Genomic DNA, 26,411 nt, shown 5'->3' on the forward strand with positions numbered 1-26,411 from the left:
CACTGAGCGCCTCTCCACGTGGATGTGCCCCACAGCAGGCTGGAGCCAGACTCCAATACGCCACCGCGTGGCCCTGGGCCAGTCACCCCTCCTCCAGGACTGCTTCCTCTGCGGGACTGCTTCCTCCACGGTACCGTGGGCATCCCACTGCTCCTCCATGCCCTTTCTGAGGAGGCCGTGAGGCTGGCACAAGGCGGTGGATTCACACAGGGCCACTCTTTGGAGTTATGGTCCTTAACACAGAAGGCTGAATGTGGCATTTACAGGTCCCCCTCAGGAGCCCTTGATGGCCACACCCTGTCCCACCTGCTCCTCATGGGTGCTGGACAGGTACAGACCATCCCCCCCTCTGCAGATGGGAAACAGGCTCCGAGCCACTTGCCCCGGGCGACACAGCCACCAGCACTGCACCAGGAACCACACTGGGGCCCGCCTGGCCTGCAAGCCCCGCTTCTCCCACTGGCCACTCCCTGGGCGCTGCGCTCTGCCTTCTAGGGAGGCCAGAGACCAAACCTCACCCAAAGAGCAATAAGGGAGTGAAGAAAGCAGCCCCAGTGAGTCATTGCAGTGAAATTAAGCAATGCCGTGCAAGGCAGTGCAAGGGGAGGGTGGGGCCTGAGTGGGTCTGTGGAGGTGGAAGGGGTCCAGGCAGCGGGACTGGCCGGGGGTGGGGGGCGGTGCTCCAGCTGGCCATCTGCAATGTGGTCTCCTCCACCATTCTCCAATGCCCTCGTCACTGACAATAACCTCTTGCAGCTCCCCCAGCCTGCAGACCTTTGTGGTTTGGCATTCGAAGCCCCTGACACCCACCTGAGGCCTCAATCTCACCCAGTGGGCAGATTAAAGACGCCAAAAATCCTGAGACTCTCCCACGCTGCCATCTCACAGCCCTCCCCCGCCCCCTCACTCCCAGAGCCCTGGGCCACCTGGGAGGGCCTACCTGTAACCTGGGGCAGGGTCTTGCTCCTCACATCAAAGCCCCGGCCCTGCCCGGGCAGACTCTCAATAAAAAGCCCCTGCCCGGGCAGACTCTCAATAAACACGTAAATGATTTCACAGACCCACTCAGTGCTGAAACAACAAAAGAATAAACATTAAATGAATGAGTCAGTGAGTAGGCAGCTCAGAGCATGGAGCCATGCAAGAGAGGCCGGGGAGGAAGGACCAAGCCCATTCACAGAGGGCTTTGAATACTGAATTCAGGCTGCATTTGGCAACAGGGAGCCATGGTGGGCTCTTGAGCAATGGACGCAGAGGATCAACATGGTGGCCCGGGCAGGATGGAAGGCATGTATTGAAACTGACATCAGGGAGGCCCTGAGGAGGTGAGGGAGCAACCTAGGTTGGGGAGTGGCTGGCCCATGTGAAAGTCTGAGACGTTCAAGAGCGACTGTGACGTTATGTGGCTCAGCTTGTTGCATGCAAGTCCTGCTGTGTTATCGACATTAATATCCTAATTGCCAGACCACTCTAAAACCCACGGCCAGCACGTGCTCAGTGGCCAGGCTTCCCAAACAGGCAGAGCAGGAGGAAAAGCCCCCAGAGTGGAGAGGCTCTGGGCACCCCTGACACGAGGCCGACGAATCAGCAGCTTGGAACCAGGCATCCAGGGCAGTGGGGGATTAAGCCACATTCTCCTGCTGAAACCACTTAATCAGGAGCCTACAGAACATGCGGGAGCTCGGCTGCAGTGTCTATGGTGAAGGAATAAGTCATCTGAAAACAGAAATAAATTATTCATTCCCCACAAATGAGCAGCCTCTGGGTTCCCACAGCAGCCGTCGCGCCACAAACATCCAAAAGGCTCGGCAAATCCTATTAGTGACACCACTCAGCCAAGCAAACACCAGGTTCTGCCATCACCCATGTAGACGGCTCGCCTTGATCTCCTCTACAGCTTCTCATTCTGCATCCGCAAGTGAAATCAGCCCAGCACATTGGATGAAAAAATCAGAGCCCAGCCCGGCCTCGGAGAGAAGCAGCAAGTGTCCGCACCCAGGAACTTGGATCACTAAGCCTCCCTGCCAGGGAAGCAAGCCTGGAGCAGGTGCTTGCTAGAATGCAGGTTCCTGGACCCTGTCCCACACAGCCTCCGGGGGTTCAGCCCTGGACACTGCATTCCCGACAAGTGACCGGGAGCTGAAGTCACCAGTAGGAAGCACTGGGGTCCTAGAGTCCCCCAGGGATGTAAGCACAGCAGGCCAGCCTCACACCACTGGGCGGCCTTAGGTCAGATTCTCACTCTCTCCAGGCCCAGGGTCTGGGAGGGGCTGATGGGAAGACAGCAAGGACCACCGCACAGCTGCTCACGCACATGTGCACTCAGCGGAGGTCACTCACAGTGGGGTCTTCCTGTCACCTCTATCTTTTTTTTTTTTGAGATGGAGTCTTGCTCTATCACTAGGCTGGAGTGCAGTGGCGCGATCTCGGCTCACTGCAACCTTCACCTGCCAGGTTCAATCGATTCTCCTGCCTCAACCTCCCAAGTAGCTGGGATTACAGGTGCGCGCCACTATGCCCAGCTAATTTTTGTATTTTTAGTAGAGACGGGGTTTCACCATGTTGGCCAGGGTGGTCTTGATCTCGACCTCATGATGCGCCCTCCTCGGCCTCCCAGTGTTAGGATTACAGGCATGAGCCACCGCACCTGACCTGTCGCCTCTATCTTTATTTTCCCATCTTTGATTTCAGTCTGCTCAGCTCACTTTACAATCAGAAAGAGAAGTCTTGAGACTTTTCTTTAAAAGTGCCAGCCCTGGCTGCCACTGCGCTGTTTGCTCTGCCTAGAACACTCCCTAACTCCCCAGTGAACTGCTCTTCCTTCAGACCCCAGCTCAGGGTCCCTCCCTAGGGAAGCCCCTGAAACTCCCGGCCGCTGGCTTTTATAGCACGGAGCACCTCCCCTTCATCCCACTCTGCCACTGAGATTTCACTTTTCTGGGATTTGCAGATTAGCATCTGTAGCCCCACGGGGGAGGGGGCCTTGCCCCAGTGCCCAGCACAGCACCTGGCACCAAGCAAGCATGGCAGTTTGTGGAGGACAGTAGTGAGTGTGAGCAAAGGGATACCAGAGCCTGGGCTCCCCTCTCTCCCCCGGGTAGGTGCCCAAAACCCTTCCCTCCGGACACTCATCGCACGGGGATGTGCGGAGGGGTTCTCTCCCTCCACCCCTCTGCTCCCACAAGGGGAATTTTGCAAGAACACCACTGGCAGCCCCCATCCCACTCCTAGAGAGGGGAAGCGGCTTATCTGATATGACTGAAGAAAGAAATGACCTTCCGGCCAGGCTGCCACCTCCCCAGCCTTGTCCCCACCCTGAGGGCGGAGGTCTGGGGTTGTTCTGTTGTCTGCTTAGGATTGGGAAGTTTATTTTAAAGGGTGGGGCAAGTATTAGGATGCTGATTCTTGGCATGGAGCAAGCTTGCCAATCCAGAGCCACCAGCAAAAGGTGTGTGTGTGTGTGTGTGTGTGTACATGTGTGTATGCATGTGTAATTATATGTATATGCATATAATTTAGTGACTTCAACCAGAGCGATTTTCCCTGGGGACATTTGGCAATGTCTGGAGACATTTTTGGTTATTACAACTGAGGAGTCGAAGGGACTCGCCTACTAGCATCTTACGGGTAGGGCCAAGGATACTGCTAAACGCCCCACAATGCACAGGACAGCCCCCACCTCCCCGCACACACCAAAGAATTATGCTGCTCCAAATGTCAACAGTGCTGAGGTGAGGAGACTCGACAAATATATTCCCCTATTGGTCACCCCTTAGATTTACCTTTCTTTTTTTTTTTTTTCCAGAAAGGGTCTCACTCAGGTCTGGGCGTGGTGGCTCACACTTGTAATCCCAGCACTTCGGCAGGCCGAAGTGGGCAGATCACTTGAGGCCAGGAGTTTGAGACCAGCCTGGCCAACATAGTGAAACCTAGTCTCTACTAAAAATACGAAAATTAGCTGGGTGTGGTGGCGGGTGCCTATAATCCCAGCTAGTTCACAGGCTGAGGCACGAGAATTGCTTGAACTTGGGAGGTGGAGGTTGCAGTGAGCCGAGATAGCGCCACTGCACTCCAGCCTGGGCGACACAGCAAGATGCGGTCTCAAAAAAAAGGGGGGTGGGTCTCAGTCTGTCACCCAGGCTGGAGCATAGTGGCACAATCTTGGCTCACTGCAGCCTCGACCTCTTGGGCTCAAGTGATCCTCCTACCTCAGCCTCCTGAGTAGCTGGGACCACTGGCACATGACACCATGCCAGGCTAATTTTGTTTACTTTTTGTAGAGACAAGGTCTTACTGCATTGCCCAGGCTGGTCAGGAACTCCTGTGCTCAAGTGATCCTCCTGCCTCAGCCTCCCAAAGTGCTGGGATGACAGGCATGAGCCACCGCGGCCCGGCCAGATTCACCTTTTGACTAGTTGCAGACTCTAGTGGTAAGGGGTGTGCGGATTAAACCACGCCTCATTCCCAGAGGAGTCAAAGGTGCTGCAGGGCGTCCTGTACACCCCTGCCCTGGAAAGTGGTACACAAGTGAGCCACCACTCCTCTCCTGTTCTTAAACAGGAAGGAGCTCGAGGAAACGCAGCTTCGAGTGCTCAGGAAAAGGGCTGAGTGCCCTGTGGTGTGGCTGGGCAGAAACAGGAAGGTGTGCAGCCTTCATGGCTGGTTTGCCGTGGAGAGGACACTCCCACACTCAGCAGCTGCAGCTGGCCCAGGAGGTCTCCACTGGGTCCCGCACAGGAGCAGGGAGGGGGTGGTGCAGGCGGCTTCTCGTCCAGAACCCGATAGAGCTGTTTTGTTCCTGCCTCTACTCTAGCTGACTTGCTTGGGATGCGTGGCCCTCCACGCAGCGCTTTGCATGTGGCCATTTCCTTTTTTTTTTTTTTTTTTTTTTAATTAATGAACTTTATTTTTTAGAACTGTTTGGTTCACAGCAAAATTGCGTGAAAAGCACAGAGTTCTCTACATACCTCCTGCCCTCCCTGCTACCAGGGTGGCTGTTTGTTACAACTGATGAACCCACCTTGCCTCTTCACACGTCATTATCACCTAAGTTCGCAGGTGACAGCAGGACTCACTGCTGGTGCTGTATATTCTATGGGTTTGACAACTGTGCAATGACATGGCTCCACCACTACAGGATCCTACAGAGCAGTTTCACTGCCTGAAAAATGTCCTGTGTTCTGCCTGTTCCTCCCTCCCTCCCAACCCCTAGGAACCACTGATCTTTTTATTATCTCCATGGCTTTGCCTTTCCCAGGATATCACAGAGTTGCAATCCTCCATAGGCATAGCCTTTTCAGATTGGCTTCTCTCACCTACTCATATGCAGATGAGTTCCCCCATATCTTTTCATGGCTTGCTAGCTCATTTCTTCTTAGTGCTGTGGAATAATATTCCATTGTCTGGATGCACCACAGCTAATTTATCCATTCACCCACTGAAGGACACCTTCGCTGCCTCCAAGTTCCGGCTGTTATGAATAATTATGAATAAAGCCGCTAGAAACACCCATGTGCAGGTTTTTGTGTGGACATAAGTTTTTTTAACTCCTCTGGGTAAATATCAAGGAGCACGATTGTTAGATCACAGGGTAAAAGTGTGTTTAGCTTTCTAAGGATCTGTCAAACTGTCTTCCAAGGTGGCTGTACTGTTTTGCGTTCCCACCAGCAGTGAGTGAGGGTTCCTGTGGCTTCACGTCATCCCTCGCGCTTGGTGCTGAGTGTCCTGGATTTGGGCCATTCTCATCGGTGTTTGCTTTGATTTACAATTCCCTGACAGCCATTTGTTTTTAAGCCATATTGACTTTAAGATCACACAGGACCAATCTTTACTGTTCCATCAAAATGTTCCATCAGGGATTCCAAATGACATTATGTTCTGGTGGCACAGAGAACCTGGGCAGGAGGTGATATAAAGGGAGGATACCCCAAGTTGCCCAGAAGACAGGATGACAAACACTGCCCCTGTAGTCCTGCCTGATGTGACAGCGCCCAGTCTACACAGGACACGAACATCTCCACGCAGTGTACATTACAGTCCAGAAGGAGCATCACATCCATTTTGTCACTTGATGCCTGGAAACCCAGACCTGAGGCGGGAGGAGACTTGCTGGAGCCACACAGTGGGAAGGGAGACTCAAGGTCCCTGCGCGGAATTCAGCTGGGGCTCAGCAGACCCGCGTCTCTACTGTTCAAAGCACAACATGACATCCTTGTGGAATCCTTTAAGGAGCTCAGATGTCTCCTTGGTTAGACTAAGGGCCTATCCAGTATTTCACAGATACATGCATCTGCCGGGTAGTGAGCACCTCAGGGGCACCTGGACACCTCAGACCAGGCCCTCAGGCATCCTGGGGCCCCACTCTGCCCACCAGCCCCCATGAGAACTCAGGGGCTGCCTCTGTCCTGCACATCCAGAGGACCCAGGCCATCAAGATCCCCAGCGGTTCCCACACTCGAACTTTCTCATCAGGGTGGTGGGCTGGTCTTCACGCTGGAATAGAAGTCTCATTTAGGCACTCTTTCACTCATTCAAAACATTCTTAATTGGACTCCTTCTATGTGCCAGGCACCGTCCTAAGTGTTACAGATGCAACAGAGAACAAGAGCAATTCCTGTTTTCAAGGAACCCGCAGTGTGATAAGTGCCCAGGAGACTTCATGGCCAATGACATGTGCCATAGGTGAGTGAGTGCAGGATGCCAGGCGAGTCTGCAGAAGGGCCTCCAGCCCCATCTGGAATCTGGGAAGGCTTCCCAGAGGAAGTGATATCTAAACAGAGAATTGAAGAGTGAATAATAGTCACGCAGAGAGAGAGAAAATGGGGAGGGGTGGGTTGTAGGCAGCAACCCTGCTACGGACTTTACAAGAAGCTCCTACACCCAGTCAGGAGTAGCCCAGCCCTGCAGAAAGGTGGCCCTCTGTGGACACACCATGGAGGCCATTGGGTGGTGACAGTCAGCACCCCCAGCTTTCTAGGTCTGAATGGGTCACAGCTGCGGAGGCCTTTGGCCCAGAGCCAGAAGGCTTGTCCCAGCAGACTGGTCTGGCTGGGAAAATCCCAATCCAACAACACAAGCAGCACACACCCACCCATGCCCCTGCCCCAGCATACCCTCCATAAATAGTCCCCGGATCTCGTGGGCCCCGGTGTGCCCACTAAGACGGGGGCTGAGCCCACAGGACATACATGTGGCTTATTTGCCAACCTGCCCATCCACTTCCTCACTACCCAGAGCACAGAAGCTGCTGTCTCCAGACCAAGCGAACCTTGCACACTTCTGACTGAGAGCTGGATTTGTTTTTCTTAATTGTAAATCTACTGTGGCCAAGGGAAAAGCCGCCCGACAATTGCACAACATGCTCGGTCTGCAGCTCTGAGCCGCAGGTACTCGTGCCATTAAATCTGTACAGAGCTTTTCTGAGGTGGTTCTAATTCCTGCCTGGACCTCCAGGTGGACTCGGGTCAGGGAGTTCACCCTCCCTAACAAGCGGGCATGCCTGACTTGGGGGAGCTTTGTCCAAAGTACCCATGGTTGGGCCACTCCTGATTCCAGCTGAGGGGGGCTGCGGTACAGCCAGCGTGGACAGACTAAGAAAGAGCCACGAGTTCCGAGTGTGCACTCAAGCCTCTCTAATCTTATTTTCTCCCAAACCTACACTGTCATGAATGGACGACTCTAAACTTAAACCACAGTGCAAAGCCTGCCTTTAACCCTGTGAAATTTTATCTTATTTTCAGCTCATCTTTTCAAGTGACCACAGCCTCTGGAATTTAATAGCATTCCAGTTTTGCATCCTTAGCCAATCTGATATACATACCAGGGCTTATAAAGCAGATGGTGGAATTGCTGGCATGGTTAAGGGAAAGCCTATTGAGAGACATCCAGTGGTCATGGTCATCCCATCACTCAAGGCCTTGGAGGCTGGGCCATTGGACCGTCTGCGGAGCCATCTAACTGTACCACTGCTCAGCTCTCACTGCAGAAGGGTCAGCCGCGGCCATAGCTCCTGCCCATAGCCCAGCCCAGCCAACCAAGAAAAGGAGCCAGGCCTGTCCCCTTCCACGTCCATCCACCCTCAGGAGCCCCATGGGCCACTCCCAGAAGGCATGGGTGGTGCCTCCTGGGGTCACAAACACTTTCCCTCCAAAGTAACTTCCACAAGCAACACCTCGCTCATCCTCACAATTTTTCTGGGAAACCAGTCATGAGGGATATTTACAAGCAGAAAGAGGGAGGCACAGGTTTTTGGAAAGCTGCCAGGCTGGACTTCAAATGTAATCTTCGGAATCACGCACTGGCCCAGGTGGACAAATTTTTATAGTTTTAGTAAAGATGGGGTTTCACCATGTTGGCCAGACTGGTCCCGAACTCCTGACCTCAGGTGATCTGCTCGTCTTGGCCTCACAAAGTGCTGGGATTACAGGTATGAGCCACTGCACCCGACCACAAATATTTTTAATGACACAGGAAATGAATGATATGGTCTTAAGTGGAAAGAAAAAGCGGGACCTGAAACAAATACATAGCATGACTCAATTACAGCATGGGTCTGTCCGCCTCGCTATAAATGAATACTGACGAGAAGAAATGGACCCACATGTCTGCTGTGATGATCTCTGAATTGTAGGATTATGCATTATAATTGTTTCTGTATTTTCCACATGTTCTACCATGAGGATTTAACATCTATAACCCACTCAGGTGCCCAGCAAACAGCAGCCTCTCTCCAGTCCCTCCCCAAAACATGCAATGTGGCCATGGACTGAATGGCCGTGCCCTCTCCTCAAATGTCTACACAGATGCCCTAACCCCGAAGGTGATGGTGGTAGGAGGTGGGGCCTTTGGAAAGTAATTAGGTTGCAGTGAGGTCAGGAGAGTGAGGTCCCATGATGGTATTAGTGTCCTTGTAAGAGGAGTGACTAGAGCTTGCTCTCATTCCACAGGAGGACACAGAGAAAAAAGCCACCTGCAAAGTAGGAAGAGCTCTCCTCAGAACCTGACCATGTGGATGCCCTGATCTAGACCTCCCGCCTCCAGAGCTGAGCATGTGTCTGCGTTTAGGCGGCCCAGTCCATGGAGCTTTGTTATGGCAGCAGGCGAGGGCTGAGGCAAGTACCCTCCTTTATCGGGACAGGAAGTAAAACTAACAGCTGCAACCAAATCTCTCTGGCCCTGCACAAGCCTTGAAAATGTTAACTGTATGTGCAAATGAGTCCCACACTTCCCTTCAAAGCAGTCAAAAAAAAAAAAAAAAAAAAAAAAAAAAACCCGAAAACATGAAACCACCTTTCTCTACTTTTTCTTGGGCAAGGTAGCTGCAGAGTCCTGACTCTGGAAGATGGCAGAGAATTCAGATGCTGGCACCATCCTTAGGTTCCCACCATGTCCTAAACCCCATCGAGAACCTTAAACCCAGACAAGTTACCCTAGAAGAGCCAGTGTCATCCCGTCCTCCAATGTCCAGCCTGTCTTGAGGTCACAGGGCTAGAAATTACCACCTTGGTCAGTTAAGACCTTCAGTCCAAAGTCAAAACGCCTCCCCACCTCATCCGTGCCCTCAACCAGCATCTTCGCCACCTCCAACCCTCCTTCCTTGCACTCCCTGAAATGCCCTCACCATGCCTGCCCCGTCCCCTCGGTGGCTTGCCGCCCTTGAATGTCCTCTCCTGAGCCTGGCCCCCCTCGGTGGCTCGCCACCCTGCAGTGATTCTGGATGTTCCTTTATGTTTCTGTGTTCTCTGTCCACACTGGACTCAGTTCTTCAACAGAACACCCTCATAACGCTTTGTATCTCGGTGCCCAGCCAGGGGCTGCCCTCAGAGTGGATGCTCAGCCAGGACTGCTCAGGAGGTGCCAGTGCAGGGAGGTGGGCAGGACACGGGAGCCAGGGGGAGGAGGGGGCTGCCAAGAGACAGCAGGGGGCTTCAGAGGTGGCAGGGGCCCTGTCCACAGAGGGTGGAAGAGTGTGTGCGGGCAGACAGTGCGTGAAAGGATGGGGATGGGGGTGTGGTCGTGACACTCAGATGGCAGTAGGTGGGCACAGCAGGTGCCCACGGTGAGTGAGAGTTGATGACTGCACCAGTGTCCACCGGTGTCCACAGAGTTGAGAAGCTGGCAGAATGCCAGTTACATTGGCAAGCACTGTCCAGACACCTGTCCAGGTAAAGTGCTGCTGGTGTAAAGCAATGGAAGATTACAGTCGGGGCCTGGCTCGGGGGCAAGGGTGTGTTTGCTGGGGCTCCGCTCAGCTGCCTTCTACCTGCCATTCGGGGTGGTACGACCTGCGTGGCACCTCTCAACAGCGCTTTCTAGAGGGATGCAGCCTCAGCACTGAACAGCAGGGTGTTCGTTAAAGAAGTTACGGTGCACACCCAGGGACAGAGTGCTGCCTTCAAGTTTGGGCCACAAGGGATGATTTTAATAACATGGGACAACATATCTGATTAATTATTATATTAAACAGGTTACAATACAGTATGTAAAAATATTGTTTATGGCAAACAAATAAAATAAGCATTTTGTGATAGTCAAGAGATATAAAGGCTGGGCACAGTGGCTCATACCTGTTATCCCAACACTTTGGGAGGCCGAGATGGGCAGATCACTTGAGGTCAGGAGTTCAAGACCAGGCTGGCTAACATGGTAAAACCCCGTCTCTACTAAAAATATAAAAATTAACCAGGTGTGGTGATGCACACTTGTAATCCCAGCTACTTGGGAGGCTGAGGCGGGAGGATTTCTTCAGTCTCAGAAAAAAAAAAAAAAAAAAAAGGATTTTTTTTTTTTTTTTTGTAAAGTCAAGTTTATTAAGGTGTACTTTACACACAATAAAATTCATCCTTTGTAGGTGTACAGGTCACTAAGTTTTGATAAATGTGTAACCACCAACATAACAATTTCAGCACAAGACTGAGATCTTTTAAAATTATGTTAAGGCCGGGCGCAGTGGCTCAAGCCTGTAATCCCAGCACTTTGGGAGGCGAGGCGGGCGGATCACGAGGTCAGGAGATCGAGACCATCCTGGCTAACACGGTGAAACCCCGTCTCTACTAAAAATACAAAAAGAAATTAGCCGGGCGTGGTGGCGGGCGCCTGTAGTCCCAGCTACTCGGGAGGCTGAGGCAGGAGAATGGCGTGAACCCGGGAGGCGGAGCTTGCAGTGAGCCGAGATCGCGCCACTGCGCTCCAGTCTGGGCGACAGAGCGAGACTCCATCTCAAAAAATAAAAAAATAAAAAATAAAAAAAATAAAATTATGTTAATAAATGGCTATGGCTAACGTGTTAGTCTGTTTGCATTACTACAAAGGAACACCTGAGACTGGGGAATTTATAAAGAAAAGCGTCTTAATTGGCTCACAGTTCTGCAGCCTGTACAGGAAGGGCGGTGCCAGCATCTGCTTCTGGTGGAGCTTACGATCATGGTGGGAGGCGATGGGGAGTCAACATGTCACATGGCAAGAGCGAGAACAAAAGAATAGGGAGGTGACACACTCTTTTAATCGACCACATTTCTCACTCATCACCAAGGGGATGGCCCAAGCCATTCATAAGGAATCTGCCCCCTCCCCCGATCCAATCACCTCCCACCAGGCCCCTCCTGCAACGCTGGGGACCACATTTCAACATGGACTTGGAGGGGACACACATCCAAACCACATCAGCTAATATAATTTATTGTCTCCGCAGGTACTCTCTTGAATTATTTCACGAATTTGAGAGTTTGTCAGTCAATTCCTTCAGGCAGTATGGGAGCCAGCACCTGCTGAGTGCCTCCACGCGTAAGGGGCTATCACAGGGCTCCGTCTGGTTTCACTTCTTCCTCCAACTCTCAGAGAAAGGCATGATCCCTGTCCCTGTTGTATACTGAGGAAACTAAGTCTGGAAGTTAAGCACCCTGTCCCAGGTCACACAGCTGCTAAGAGGATGATCTGGGGCTCAAATCGATGTCAATTCTGACTTCAGAGTTTATGTTATCTCAACACACCACACTGCAAACAACATCACCGTAATTTGTGTTCTTGGCTAACCGCTTTTCTTCGAGCTTCCTAAAGGACATGAAATGGGAGTGGTGGTCATACCTGTGCCCCCTGGCCCCCCTCCCCCATGGCTCTGATGCACAGGGAGCTGTTGCTCCATAGCTGAGGGCCCCAGGAAAGCCCCGAGGCCCGGGAGGGGCCACTGAGTGTTCAGGTGGCAGAGGCTCCTTTGTCAGCCCTGTCCTGCCTGGTGAATTCTAGGGAAGAACAAAGTGTTGCTAAATGGAAAAAAAACAAAACACAAAAACAGGTTGTAAAATAGTAGATAAGGAATGATCTCACTTACAGAATTATATCTATAGGAATATGCATCCAGCCAGGGCCTGCTGGGGCAGGGCACGCTGTACTCCAAAATGTTACCTCTCCCGACGGGACTGTGAGTGGAAATGCTTTCCTCCCCTTCCCCACCTCTTTTCTGTGACTTTCTAGTATTTCTTCCCTAAAGACAGCTGACTACGGGAGAAGTCTTCAACTCCCCTCCAGGCTCCCAGCTGCCTGCCAAGGCCTACTCCTCTGCGGCTGGCCCAGGGAATTCTTCCGTGACACGGCCCAGCGCCCGTCTCTTCCTCCTTCTGTCCAGTCAGTATTTTAAGGCACCTATTCTCTGGGTGAATAAGGACAAGTGGTCTGGTCCCACGGAGTCCTCCACTCTGGTGGAGGACATGTCCACAGCCAACATCAGCCAACAACAATCAACAAAAAAGATGACGTCAGGCAGGGCTGCGGCTGAAAGGCAGTGATTAGGGTGCCTCCTCTACGCCATGGGGTGGAACTGCTGCCTCTGCTCTGAGTCCCCCCTGCTGGTGCCAACTCGATCCCAGGCCCTTTCCAAGAAGCCTTCTCAGAACCACATGCTGTATTTGAATTAAATACACCTGTGTCTGTCTCCCTGTATTTCTGGAGGGCAAGGTCTGGCTCCACCGCACCTCTTGCCCTGTCCCCTGCTGGACCGTCAGCTCCCTGAGGGCTGGCTCGGTCTCCTTGCATCCTGAAGAGGAACGGCTGTCGCTGTAATCCTTAAAGACCACAGCAAAAACAAGAATGGTCAACATGAAATCTTGTAACGCAGGTGCCAATACTGCTACAAAACCACCAAAAGACCAGAAGGCTACACACCACTGTGTGACAGTGTGAGAAGGCAACCATCAGTGACTTTTTTTTTTGCCCTGTATTTTGACAATTTTCTGATATGTTCTTACGTAACTCTTATAATTAAAATAAGTGTTTCACGCAGCCCGTTGTCCCCAGGGCTCTGGTGTTCTGTCCCACTGACCTCCAGGAGGACTCAGCTGAGACTGGGGATTCGAGACAGGGGACTTAGAACGCCCTGGAGGAAGGAGCCTGCAGCACCTGGAGCACTTCAGGCAGCAGAAGCCACAGCCGCTGCCTGTGGGGAAGCAGGTGGGCCGGGCCAGGCCACCCGAGCTCCAGGGCCAGTCAGCCATGAGACTAGGGGACTGAGGACTTGGCCAGGACGGACTTTCCTAGAGGCCCAAGGGATAAAAACAGATCTCATGGCCAGGCGCGGTGGCCCACACCTGTAATCCCAGCACTTTGGGAGGCCGAGGCGGGCGGATCACGAGATCAGGAGATCGAGAACATCCTGGCTAACACAGTGAAACCCCGTCTCTACTAAAAATGCAAAAAATTAGCTGGGCGTGACGGCGGGCGCCTGTAGTCCTAGCTACTTGGGAGGCTGAGGCAGGAGAATGGCATGAACCCGGGAGGCGGCGCTTGCAGTGAACCGAGATGGCACTCCAGCCTGGGCGACTGAGCGAGACTCCATCTCAAAAAAAAAAAAAAAAAAAAAAAACAACAACAACAAAAAAACAGACCTCATGACCCAAATGCATCATAAAGTCAACCCCGCAGGAGCCCCTGTGATGGCTGGGTTGTCTCGCCCAGAAGTTCCCAAGGGCCCAGAGTTCCAAAGATTTGACCTCGATAAGATCCCTTGGGGCTAAAGTGGACAGGTTCCAGTGTCGGGGCTGAGTCTCCCACTGCATGAAGACGGAATAAACCTCTGGGGGTGGTGCTGGTGGCGTGGGCTGGGCCGCTGTGGGGGACCTGTCTGGTTCCAGAAGGCTGAGGACCAGGTGAGAGGGGGCAGCTGCTTCAGGCTGGACGGTGGAGGCTGAGGGACCCCAGCACCTCAAGAATAGAGAAGCCTTTCATTCTTTCCTTAGAATTCTGAAACTTTAAAAAACAAAACAAAACAAAACAAAACCTCAGCCCAGGGGACAATGTGTCTGATATCATCTACCCTGAGATCTGCTCAGCACCCAATCTCCAGTTTCTAGGAACATCTCTGTCAGTCGTCACTTTCAATGACTTTAAATTTTAATTTTTCTATTATCGAGTCAGATGATCTGATGATGCCGATGCTTCCGGGCCTCTGTGACCCCCTCATGTCTCACTCATGGAGAAGCAGCATGCCATCATGAACTGGGACTTGCTGGGGGTCTAGGCCCTGCCCCTCCCTCTGCTCCAAGCCTCAGTTTCCCCATCTGCCTCTCATTCCCAAGCAGGGGATCTTACCACCTCCCTCGCCTCCGAGTCCCACTGGTCCAAATGCTGGCCCAAAGCCACTCTCCTTCCCAGAGCATCCTCTCCCTCTTCTTGGCCCATGTAGTTACAGAAACCCAACTCATCCCTCCTGCTGCTCCAGGAAAACCCCAGCCCTGGGTCGCAGCTCTCAGGCTGTTGCTCTCACCCGCCCTGCACAGCCGTGTGGCTGAGCCTCAGAACGCTACCCTGGGCTCAGGCCAGCTTGGAGGAGAGCCAGGCAGTGCCTGTGTGTGAGGCTCCCTCTCTCGGGTCCCTTGTAGGGCTGATCCCTCCCTCTGGGGGCGGGAGGGCTGAAGTCATGGAGGCCAGAAGAGGGGCTTTAGAGGCAGGAGGGGGGCCACAGTCTGGGACCCAGAGCCTGGTCACCTTCTCCAGAACTGGCCACAGTTTTTGGGCCAGGGAGTTGGCTCCTTACACACCCACAGGCTCCAGATCCTGTCCTTGGGGCAGGGACCAGGAGCAGCTGTCACTGTCTCCACAGGTGACGCCCTTCTGAGCAGCAGCACAGGTGTGCTCTGGCCGTGGCTGACAGAGAGCGTTGGGACCCATGCCACCCTCCGGGCGGGGAGGAAGAGCTCTCCAGGCTGATCTCAGCTGTTACGGGAAGGCTGCGGCTGGGCCCTGCCTTGGTGACGCCACTTGCCCCACTGTGTCACAGTCATATGCTCGCCTGTCTGCCTCCCCGATCCCACTGGGAGCTCCTGGGGGGGATTATGCCTTACCCATCAATGTGTCCACTGCGTTGGGCACAGTATCCAGGACATAATAGGTGCTTTGTAATTGACAGAAGGCATGGAGTGGGTGTTCCATACACACCTATGACTCAAGCGGGGCCCCCATGAGGCTTCTCCCACCGACATCCCTCCTCCCCTACCTTAGACGCACAGCCCAGGGCACCATCCAGCTTCCTCGCCATGGCTCAGGACCTGGAGATGTGGTTTTTCTGATCTTTAGCCCCAGTTGAGGAATGACCAGAAATAAAGCAACACTAAAACCGGGCCAGATGGTGAAAAGCGCTGGACTGATACATATTCGCTGTGTACCCAACGTGTAAGCAACATGTTTGGCTTTCAAATAAGACAAAGACGACCATTGTGTGTATTCCTTCATCTGCAAAAATAATCAGGGCAAACAAAAGAAAGGATGTGAAACACCCTCTAAGAAGGAGAGAAACATCCGAGGCGCCGGCGGGCCTGGAGGAGGAAGCTGGGCCCGCTGGCTTAAGGCTCCTGCACAGAGCCAAGCCCTGACCGAAGCCAGTGAGCAGCAGAAAACCTCCCAGACAAAGCCAGACCTCCTGAAGGACCCACATCCCTCCCTGTCCTCCATGGCAGTGAGATTCCCAGAGCACACCAGGCCCAGGGACCTTTCCGGGCAGGCCCAGGTCCAGCGCCTGGCTGACACTCAGGTGGCCTCCTCTAGGAGGTGAATGGGGAATCTTAGAAGGAGGAGGAGTCTGGAATGGAAGGCAAGGGGAAGGCTACCCTGGGAACAAAGGCAACAGTGTTGACAGGCATCAGGGAGACAGACATGGTGTCTCCAAATCGTCCACTCTTCCCACTGACTGACCCCTCACTGCAACAGGACACAGGGCTCTACAGGACCCCCAGGTCACAGTCAAGGCAGGGCCACACTGGGGGCTTCCTTCCCAGGTGGGGCTATCCAGTCAGAGACCACCCCACCCCATCCCATCCCCTGGGCCTGCACCTGGGGCCTCAATGCCCAGGTGAAACTCTGCTTTCAGAGGACACAGAGAAGCACAAGGTGAACAGGGTGGATGATTTAGGAAAAGCTCTTCTTGGAGGAGAGCCAGAAAAGGATCAAAGACAGGGGGCAGGTGTGGACAGAAGCCTGGCTTGTCCACTCGGTTCTGGGGGCACAGTCACCTCCAAGGAGATGATGTATAGTCCCACTGGCTTTCCCCTCCAACCCCAGCGGCCAGCCAGACCCACTAACGCAAACCGCAAATGACAGAAGGCATGGAGTGGGTGTTCCATACACTCCTATGACTCAAGCGGGGCCCCCATGAGGGCCACACAAACCACATGCCACCCCAAACCCACCCTGCCTGGCCCCAGGGTTCCACCTCTGCCGCCCCAGGCCCTGGTAACACCCACCTGCCCACTGGCCTCCTCTGTTTGCTAGCTCCATGCCAGGTCACTGGACCCTGCAGCCTGGAGGTGCCAGCTCTGCCTCGGATCCCACAGGTGAAGGGGGCTGCCCCGTCACACATCCAATTCTGTGACAACCTTAGATGGGCCCCCTTAGCTTGAAGATGAGGAAACTGAGCCCCACAGGGATGAAGGACAGCCAAAAGCTGGTGGAAAAGTTAGAATTTGAGCCCAAGTCCTCCCAGAACGCTGTTGCTACCTGAGAGCCCCCAAGACCCCCAGAAGCAGGGCGCCACATCTTTGGGATTTTTCAACAGCTGGTACACCTGTATGGGTGGCTCCGAAACAAACCCTTGGCAGGCTCCTGTGCCCTACAAAAGGCCCAGCAGTGGCCCCATCATCTGGAGTCTGCCCTATGTGCCTTGGCATCATGGGCAGCCTTGCCTGAGGGCCAGCTTACAGCCACTGCTCAGTTCCCACGTGTTGGACCCTGCTCTTGGGGTCAGACAAAGCAGCTGGCTCTTGGCCAGCCCCTCCTCTGCTCCTTGGAGCCTCTTCCTACCTGCATCCAACTAAGTGTTCCCCAGACAGCCAGCAGGATCTGCACATGAGGGTTTAGGGCTTGTATGGGTTGGAACAAAACAGGCCAGTGTCAAGCCAGCCTGGAAATCCTAACCCCAAAGTCTTCCCCACTGCCAAGTCCCAAGCATGCACCTGCAGGCGGGCATGGGCGAGCACAGGCTGCTTCTCTGTGCCCCCGCAACATACACAGGTGTCCCACCTGCTCCACGACTGATGGGAATTCGACTGGAAGAAGATAAAAGCAGAGGCGATTTGGGGAATGGGAAGGGAGCCACTACTGAAGGGAAGGAGAAATGCAGGAAGGAGAGTGGAAAGAGGGTGCACAGATTAGCCAGGCATCCCCAGGCATACAAAGGAATGCAGAGACTCCACTTGGGCAGAAGGCCAAGGCCAAATACAGTATCTGTGTGCCTGCCACTCCTGAGGCCTAACCCAGCACATTTCTTGAAGATAAGTGGGCCAGGTAGGCGCCTGCACATTGAGATAAGGGCTAAGTATAGAAGGGGAAAGTTGTTTTTTCCAAAACGTTAAGAAGCACATTTCAAGGAGTAAGGAGGTCTCAAGGACACACTGGGGGCAGCCTAATGAGGCCAGAGCCTTTTCCTTTTTCAAAATTACAAGCTGAACTTCTTAATGCGCAACCAATTCAGGCCTGGTTGAATCTATGCCTCCTTTGAGCTCAATTTCAGCTTTCCCTAGTGGATCCAAAGACAGCATATTCATTATTATTTGATTAATAAGGACAGTTTCCAACAGACAAAGTTAGCTGGCTTCACCACCACCTCCTCCAAGAAGGCCTCAGAGATCCCCTCTCAGTTCTCTGCTACATTTAGGCTGCCCCTGAGCCCTATCAGAGCCCACCTCCCTCTGCCTGGAGCCCTTGCTGCTGTTGAACTTGCCCCTGCCTGGGACAGGTGCTCGCGAATGCTGTCAAATGGGCCTGAGCTATGAGACAGCCAGGAAGTCAGGGCTCTGGCCCCACCAAGTGTCAACATCCAGCCTCCCAGGCCTGCAAGTACTATGGACTCGGAGGCAGACATTCCTGCAGGGCCTCTATAGATTCTGCAGATGCGCGAGGCCAGGGAAAATCCCGAGAGAATTCCTCAAGGGCTGGAGGAAAATCTAACTAGCCACATGGCTGCGGAAGCCGTCACAACCCCTTACAAGGGATATGTGAGCCCTGAGGTCAACAACCGCTAAGAGGCAAGCTCAGGGCACAGAAATCAGGCCACGGGCATTATGTGACTCACACGGCAGGACTCAATGGCCCTCCGCTCCCCCCACCACACAGCTGGAGGGGAATCCTTGTGATGCTGCAGCCACCCCGGCACAGCGTTTTCAGCCTGAGAGGGCTTGTCGATGTGATGGGCAGGTTCCAGCGCGAAGGTGGCCGGCCTGAGGCGACCGTGAGTCCTCAGGCTTCCCCCAGTCACGGGGCAATGCCATCGGCTGCCGCCAGCTTGGGAGATGTGCTTTTGGGAAAATCAAGTCACCACAGCATTCCCCTGCGGTCTCTCCCCACTCTGTTTAGATGTTCGCGAAGAAAACGAAGCCAGTTACGGCAATGACTTCCAACAGATACAATCAAATAATCTATTCCTGGATTCTGCAAGTACTGAAATGTCGGTAATTCAATTCCTGAAATGCCATTTTGGAGCTGCCGGAGCAGGCTGCGGAGAAAGCTCAGTAAACACACACATCAGTTCAAGCCCAAACACACACCCACTGACCTTGAGCCCCGGTGCCCGGCGCTGTGCTGAGAGGCCGGCTCCCCAAGGGCGGTCACCACCAGACAGGGCCTGGGGAATGGGCGGTCCAGGAGGGAGGCAGCGGCGACCGTGAATAAATATTGACAATGCTGCAGGAGGCGTGCTGCTGCGAAAATGTGGACGAACTGCACTGAGCTCGAGGAAAGAGTACTCAGTGTGTCTGGGGGAGTCAGAAGGCTCCCAAAGTGGGTTCGACTTACTGTGTGATTAAAAGCCAGGTCAGGGCTGGGAGCTGGGGAAACACAGAGTTGGGAACCACCCTGCCCTCAAGGAGCTCTGGCCTAGTGAATGCAGACACACGTGTGCTGACACGCACACACACCTGCACACACCTACACACATGCATGCACACACATGCACAAACCTACACACACTGCACATGCACACCTATACATGCATATGTGCACACACATGCACACACCTATATATGTGTATGTGCATATGCACACACAGGCACACACCTACACGTGTGTATGAACACACATGGAAAGCCTTGGAACTGATGTCACCACGTGCATACACATCTACAATGCACATGTACACACATACACACCTACACACGTATATACACACATGCACACACATGCACACACCTATACACACATCTGCACACACCTACACATGCATATGGGCACACACGCACATACACACATGCAAGCCCACAGGAACACGGTCCCAGGGCAGGCAGGGTACGGGTCACATGAGGAATCCTGAACACCCCACACTGCCTGGGGATCCAGGGCCAGGGCGTGGCCCCAGGGACTGCTCAGCAGTAGAGGCTGCTCATCTCCGAAGCTCCGTCACCCTCCACTCCAGCACAGGGCTCACGCTGACATCAGTTCCAAGGCTTTCCATGTGAGTGTGGGTCATGGGACTGTGATATGGGACAAGGGCTTTTCTGGCACTTTCGACAAATTTTTGCTAGGAAGCCTAAAATTTACATCTTCGCTAGGAAGCATAAAATTTACATCTAAACCAACTCGTAGGATGACAGTGATTGTTGCTGCTATTATGATTTTGCTTTACATATTATTATACTTTCTGAAATGTATGAATTGGAGATTAAAATTTTAGTTGAGCCCAGGAGTTTAAGACCAGTCTGGGCAACATGGCAACATCCCATCTCCACAAAAAATTAGCCATGCGTGGTGGCGCACACCTGTAGTCCCAGCTATTCGGGATGGTGAGGTGGGAGGATCACTTGAGCCTGGGAGTTTGAGGTTGCAGTGAGCTATGATCGAGCTTGCACTCTAGCCTGGGTGACAGAGCAAGACTCTATCTCAAAACAACAACAACAACAAAATCCCCCCTTAAAACCACACTACCATCTGCCCATCATCCGTATATTAAATATCTAACTGTAAAAATTCTCAGCCTATTTTGAGAGACGAAGTTACCCTCAAGTCCCAAGCAGATGACAATAAACTGAAAAAGCAATGGGAAATCTCCAGACAGAACAATCTCCCTCCGACTCCCCAACATGTCTCAGGGGTCACATCCAGGTCCTCCACCAGATGCTCCTCCCTGTCTCTGTCGGGCCATCTGGAGGGTGTCAGATCAGCTGGGCGAGCAAGGGCAGGGCCAGCCTCACTGTAGGATCTCAGGCAGCCTCCTCGCAGAGCCAACGTCCTCGTCCTAACACATCGAGGGACCTGGCATCCCCCACCCCAGGAAAATCCTGGGCCTACACAGCCCCCTCAAACAAGGTCACTGTATGAGACATACTCAGAGCTGCCCCCGGCCCCAGCATCCTTGGATCTAGCAGTGAAATAGTTGGTGCCTGCACCGTGCTGTGGAGGGAGGCCCAGAGGTGAGGGTGCAGGAAGCCCACACCACAGAGCTCCTAGTGGAGAAGACAGGAGTGGAAGTGCACAGTGCAGGAAGCCTGAGGCTGGGAGCCAGAGCAGGCACCAGAGAAGGTCTCCAGACCAAGCTTGAGCTGCGGGGCGGGAGTCGGATCACGGCCAGCACTGTGAGCTTGGTATGGGTGAGTCTCCTGATGCCAGACAGATGTGCTCTTGGAACAGCTGTCTGTGAACCTCGTCTGGGAGAACCAGATCTTTATTTAAAGCAAATTAAGCGGCTGGGCATGGTGGCTAATGCCTGTAATCTCAGCACTTTCAGAGGCCAAGGCAAGTGGATCACCTGAGGTCAGGAGTTCGAGACCAGCATGGCCAACACGGTGAAACCCCGTCTCTACTAAAAATACAAAAATTAGCTGGATGTGGTGGCGGGTGCTTGTAGTCCCAGATACTCAGGAGGCTGAGGCACAAGAATTGCTTGAACCCGGGAGGGAGAAGTTGCAGTGAGCTGAGATCACACCACTGCACTCCAGCCTGGGCGACAGAGGGAGAACTGTCTCAAAATAATAATAATAATAATAATAATAATAATAATAATAAAAAGAAAAGAAATTATGAGACTTTGCTCCTTAACGGACCCAAACACACACCCACCGACCTCGAGCCCCGGTGCCCGGTGCTGTGCTGAGTGGCCGGCTCCCCAAGGCCGGCCACCACCAGACAGGGCCTGGGGAACAGGCGGTCCAGGAGGGAGGCAGCGGCAACTGCGAATAAATATTGACAACGCTGCGGGAGGCGTGCTGCTGGGAAAATGTGGACGAACTGCACTGAGCTCGAGGAAAGAGTACTCAGCGTGTCTGGGGGAGTGAGTGCCTCCTCACGAGGCGTGCAACCCTGGTCTATATCATGTATAGCCACGGGAGGCCGAGGACATGTGGTGTGGGCTCAGCACCCAGCAGGCAAGGCTCGCTCACAGAAAGGGAGCAAGAGGACCTCCACCCAGAATGCAGCAGGCCTGAGTCCGCTCCAGAGGGCCACCTGCACCCCCTCACACCCTCTTCTCCAAGCCTCATCACTGAAGTGAACACAGGAAGGCCCACACAGGTGGGTGTAGAAAGCCTGAAGGAGGGTGGGCGGGGCCACCAAGCCCCTGTTAGCTGTTGCCATATCTTAGGCTTTGAAGCAGCTAAGGGGGAGGGAGGTGTGTGGCTGGGGGTTGGGCGGGACATCACAATGCCAGGGCTGAAGGGGAACAACCCAAGGTTAGGTGGGAAGAGAGACAATGGCTCCTGGCTGCAGCCTCCAAGAAAAGCCATCCATGGGAGACCCGCCTGTCCCTCCCCAAGCCTTCGACCCTCTCTACCTCCAACTCCTGCACAGACTCCGGGCTGTCTGTTCAGACAGCTGGCACCTCGTCTGTCCACCTCCATGACACATGGTGTATTTATTTCCAAGAACATGCCCCAGAGGACGGGCTCAGGCTCTTGCAAGTACCACCCCACCACCTGGAGGCAGGTGCAAGTGAGGGCACCTACTGGATGACCAAGATCCCAGCTGTCCTGAAACGCCACCCAATACCATCCAAGAGGGGCAAGGTCAGGGTCGGAGGCCTAGACCTCCCTAGAGGCCTCCATTTCTTCTTCCGTACATGAGGAGGCAAAGTTCAGAACTCAGGGCGGGTGGTGTGGACACCCTCTCATGTAGAGATTGGGGGAGGGGTGCATGACTCCCTTCCTCTAAGCACCTGGAACTCTGGGAGATTTTCAGGGGTGGACAGAGGCATCAGGACACGCACACCTGGTGGCACCCGGGTGACATCACAGAGATGCACAAGCCCACATTGCAGAAGGCTCCACAGTGGACAGGACTTGAGGAGGAGGGGCTTGGTCCTGAGAGGGGAGGGACGGCCAGGTGCAGTGACTCACACCTATAATCCCAGCACTCTGGGAGGTCGAGGCAGGAGGATTGTTTGAGCCCAGGAGTTTAAGACCAGCCTGGGCAACATGGTGAAACTCATCTTTACAAAATACACAAAAATTCGTCTGGTGTGGAGGTGCACACCTGTAGCTACTTGGAAGGCTGAGGTGGGAGGATCACCTGAGCCGGGGGAGGTCGAGGCTACGGTGAGCCATGATAGCACCACTGCGCTCCGGCCTGGGTGACAGAGTGAGACACTGTCTCCAAATTAAAAAAAAAAAAAAAAAAAAAAAAAGGAGGCGGGCCCTTAGGAAAGGAGGCAGTCAGGGCCTGGGAGGGAAGCTCCATGGAAACCAGCCCAAGGGAAGCAGTGAGGAGTCTCCCCCGGGACTTACCCGATAGGCCTCCTCGTGCCCCACACAGCCTCCAGCCTCTGTCTCCCTGGCCATCGCATTCCACATCACTGGCCTTGGGGCCCCTCCCTTCCCCGCCATCGGCAGTCGTTCCCAGGAGGTTGGGGGAAGGAGTAGGGGGGCATCGCCCTCACCTCTCGGTCCTCAGGGCTCTGTTCAGTCCTTACTGCTCAAGAAAACACACCTCAGGTTCCTAGAGGGACCCCCGGCTACCAGGCAGAAGTGGGGGCTGTGGGCCCAGCTCCCAAACTCAACCCCAGGCAGGCACCCCGCTCTGGGTGCTCTCCAGGACCTTTGCTGCCTGTGTGCGGGGAGCCTGTGCACCCAAGGCAGGGCAGGAGGACAAGGTCACTACCCTCTCCAAGGTCACTGCAAGCTCCTCCCAAACTGAGGCCTGGAGGCCCTAATATAACCCACTCCCACGGTCCACCCCTCCTCCAGGTGGCCTGCCCCACCATGCTGGGACCAGTGCCCTTCCCTGTGTGTCCCACCCCACCACCCAGCCATGCACCCTGAATCACCAGGCACAGTAAAGGCCTCCCTGAGCACCAGCTGAGTCGGCTCAGGGCCCTAAACGCTTACCAGAAGCAGGCAACCCCGACAGTCCCTAAAACAGAAGGGGCAAGACTGCCACTTAACAGACCAGAGAACCAAGGCTCAGAGATGGGAAATGACTCATCCAAGGTCACGCAGCCCACACGAGGCCTGGAGATCCGAAACGAGCCTGGCTCCCCAGCCTTGCTGTGCCCAAACTGTGACTGACCTCAGAGCCACCTATGGAGCTTGTTTAAAATGCAGATTCCCGGCCCCACCCTAAAGATTTGGCTTCAGCAGGCCTGGGATGACCCAGGAATCTGCACTTTAGCTTGTGAGCTCCCCAGTGGTTCTGATAGGAGGCGGCTTCGGGTCACACACTTTCCAGAAATACAGCTGCACGTGACTCTCCAGACCTGAAATGCCACATGTAGAGGGTATACCCAGGACTGTGTCAGAAGCATCCCAAAAGATTCTTTCTGGAAGCTCCTACAAACAGCCAAGAAAGCCCCAAGGTTCTTCAGTTGACCCAAGTCATCAGAGCAGCAGAAATGGGGGTGCTGGACAGTAAACCTCTGCCCAGCACCCGCAGCAGCTACTGCCCACCTGTCACGCTGTGGAGCTCTCCGAGTCAGAAATATTCTTCTTGCCATGGTGTGGCAGTGGACTCAGAAGGGCTCCAGGGGACTCAGTCTCCCACCACTCTGCCCCCTAATGCACTTACAAAAAATAACAACCCTCCCATCTAAAGTCTACCTGAAAAAAAATCAGATACAGTATTGGTTAGAGTGATAATGGGCTTTATTTTTTATTTCTATTTATTTATTTTGTTTGAGACAAGGTCTTGCTCTGTCGGCCAGGCTGGAATGCAGTGGTATGATCATGGTTCACTGCAGTCTCGACCTCCTAGGCTCAAGTGATCCTCCCACCTTGGCCTCCCAAAGTGCTGAGATTACAGGCGTGAGCCACTGAGAGAACCATCAAAGGTGCACCTCGCTGTGTGACTCTGGGAAAACCACTTTCCCTCTCTGGGCCAGGGATTCCCCAGTCCTACTGTCCTCTGAGGTCCCTCTCCGCTCAGGAATGGTCCAAACTCATCCTAACACAGGCCACAGCTGTGCAAAAGCCACCATTCAACCCAGTCTCATGACTCAGCACTCCTACCTGACACAGGGGCTTCCGGCTTCCCTCCTCAGCGACTGGGCTGGGGAAGGTGCCAGGAGAGCCCCTCTATGAACAAACTCGCATTTGGGATGCCTCAGGGCTGCCCTCCCTTCTCTCCCAAAGCAGCAGAAATGGAATCCCAACCTGCAGATAAGCAGCCTGGGGCTGATATGTCCCCAGCGAGGCTGCCAAGTGGCAGAATGTGACAACAAACACCGTGGAGGCCTTCCCCTTCGCCCGGCTCACCTTTCCTTTCCCGAAGGAACGAAGCAGACCCGCTCCTTCCCTGTTCTCTCCTCCTCTTGCTCAGCCTGGCCCCCTGCATTCCCGGGGGTCTATCCACAGGACAGAGCTCAGGCTGGCCTCTCTCTGGAGCCAGGACTCAGGCATTCGAGGCTCTGCTTGCTGTCATGTGGCCCTCCCTGAACTGCTGCCCCCACACTCCTGCCCCCGCCCCCCAGGCTGCCACTCCAGGACTGAATGCCAACAGCTCATTCTCGACACCTGGGTTCCGAAGCTCCGTTTGCCTCCATGAGGCTGGCACACAGCAGATGCTCAACAGACTTGCTGGCAGAGCAAACTGAATGGCAGCAGAGATAAGTGAACCAGCTCCACAGCCCTGCCCATCGCTTACTAGCTATGTGATCTTGGGCACATGACTTAGCCTCAGTTTCTTCATTTTAAAAGAGAGATGAGAATCCCAATTCATAAGATTATTGTAAGAATTAAATTAGCTAATGTCAGTCACGCATAGCGGCTCATGCCTGTAATCCCAGCAATTTGGGAGGCCAAGGCAGGTGGATCACTTGAGGTCAGGAGTTTGAGGCCAACATGGTGAAACACTGTCTCTACTAAAAATACAAAAATTAGGCAGGCGTGGTAGCAGGCACCTGTAATCCCAGCTACTCAGGAGGCTGAAGCAGGAAAATCGCTTGAACCTGGGAGGCAGAGGTTGCAGTGAGCCGAGATCATGCCACTGCACTCCAACCTGGTTGACAGAGTGAGACCCTATCTCAAAAAAAAAAAAAAAAAATTAAGACGTTAGCTAATGTACATGAAAGCATCTGGCAAGCTTTCGAGAACTATGGAAATGTTATTTATGTGATTATCAAAAGATAACGGTCGCCTTATGAGAAGCCCTCTGATGTATTAGGGTAATACTGACAACATAAGAAGGGCTTTCACACATATGTACATGGCTGAGGAAATCAGTTTAAAAGAATTAATGAATCATCCACCTCAAGTCCCTAAACCTGACTGGTTTCACAAGAACAATGAGAAGATAAGTCCTCAACTAGACAGCTGGGATCTGTCAGGACCCTCCGCTGGCATTTTTCCCTTCCAATAATTTGAAGGCAATTAGGGCAACTGATTAAAATTCCAGAGACAGAGCAAAACAAAGCATGACTGATCTGTGCACTCTCCTCATTAGACGATGAGGCCAAAGTGGAACCAGCCTGCTCTCTCTCTCTCTCTCTGGGATCCACCCATCCCCCCACCACCCCTCTACAA

At 53.5% G+C, this 26,411-nt stretch overlaps 1 protein-coding gene across 5 annotated transcripts in view; it reads right to left on the bottom strand.

Annotated features, from left to right (window-relative positions):
- The window catches only part of HPCAL1 (hippocalcin like 1), a 123,561-nt gene that overhangs the window by 38,490 nt on the left and 58,660 nt on the right, over positions 1 to 26,411 (bottom strand). The window contains exon 1 of one of the 5 annotated variants that reach the window (XM_045369802.2): positions 25,146 to 25,313. The exons of 3 other annotated variants lie outside the window; for them this stretch is intronic. The gene's annotated coding sequence lies outside the window, so the exon portion shown is untranslated. Of the gene's footprint in view, positions 1 to 19,030; positions 19,109 to 25,145; positions 25,314 to 26,411 lie in introns of those variants that run through there. One more of the 5 variants, XM_005576572.4, reaches the window with a different exon arrangement.

The sequence above is a fragment of the Macaca fascicularis genome, chromosome 13 (assembly GCF_037993035.2).
Source record: "Macaca fascicularis isolate 582-1 chromosome 13, T2T-MFA8v1.1".
Classification (NCBI taxonomy): Eukaryota; Metazoa; Chordata; class Mammalia; order Primates; family Cercopithecidae; genus Macaca; species Macaca fascicularis.